Source organism: Fragaria vesca, linkage group LG5, assembly GCF_000184155.1.
Source record: "Fragaria vesca subsp. vesca linkage group LG5, FraVesHawaii_1.0, whole genome shotgun sequence".
Taxonomy (NCBI): Eukaryota; Viridiplantae; Streptophyta; class Magnoliopsida; order Rosales; family Rosaceae; genus Fragaria; species Fragaria vesca.
Window position 1 is genome coordinate 9,198,347 of NC_020495.1, and position 373 is coordinate 9,198,719.

The following is a 373-nucleotide window of genomic DNA, read 5'->3' on the forward strand; positions in this document are numbered from 1 at the left end:
GTTTTGGGTGATCTCGCCTGAAAACTGGAATTCGGCGGACTCGTCGGGGAGGAAAAATGATCGGGGACGCTGCTGGAATCCGCTGGGGTGGAGGCGCGCAGTCATCGGTGCCGGACGGTGGCGAACGGAGCTCCGTGCGCACTTACGCACGTGCGCTTCATATCTGGCCTATATATATATACATGCCCGTTCTAGTGCGGACATCCGCACTCGGCTTAAAATGCGGACGTCCTTCCGTTCGCCACCATACGACGCCGGCGAGGGCGCGCCTCCACCCCAACGGACTCCAACAGCGTTCCTGATCACTTTCCCTCCCCGGCGAGTCTGCTGAATTCAAGTTTTCCGGCGAGATCACCCAAAACTTCAAACAAAA